Source organism: Nannospalax galili, unplaced genomic scaffold (assembly GCF_000622305.1).
Source record: "Nannospalax galili isolate Female #2095 unplaced genomic scaffold, S.galili_v1.0 scaffold114, whole genome shotgun sequence".
NCBI classification, from domain to species: Eukaryota; Metazoa; Chordata; class Mammalia; order Rodentia; family Spalacidae; genus Nannospalax; species Nannospalax galili.
In genome coordinates, this window is record NW_008336930.1 from 642,667 (window position 1) to 643,413 (window position 747).

Consider the following 747-nt stretch of genomic DNA (forward strand, 5'->3'; position numbering starts at 1 on the left):
GTAAAGATACAACCAAAAATGAAAACTATAGACCCATATCCTCAATAAAATACTTGTAAACCGCATACAGACACACATCAAAAGGATCATCCACCATGATCAAGTTGGCTTTATTCCAGAGATGCAGGGATGGTTCAATATACATAAGTCAATAAACATCATAAATCACATAAATGGGCTCAATGACAAGAACCACATGGTCATCTCAATAGATGCAGAGAAGGCCTTTGACAAAAAACGTGCTTTTATGTTTAAAGTCCTAGAGAGAATCGGACTGGAGGGAACATACCTCAACATAATTAAAGCCATATATAACAAACCCACAGCCAACATCATTCTAAATGGAGAAAAACTGGAAGCATTCCCATTGAAAGCAGGAACCAGACAAGGCTGCCCGCTATCTCCACTTCTCTTTAACATAGTACTTGAAACTCTTGCAAGAGCAATAAGACAAGAGAAGGAAATTAAAGGAGTAATAACTGGAAAAGAAGAGCTCATATTGTCCCTTTTTGCAGATGATATGATATTACATCTAAGGGATGCCAAAAATTCCACGTGCAAACTCCTAGAAATTATTAACACATTGAGTAAAGTGGCAGGTTACAAAATTAACCTACAGAAGTCTATAGCCTTTCTATATACCAATGACAAGCAGTCAGAGAAAGAGCACAGGGAAATCCTCCCATTCACACACACAAAAAATAAAATACCTTGGAATAAACCTCACCAAAGACATTAAAGAGCTCT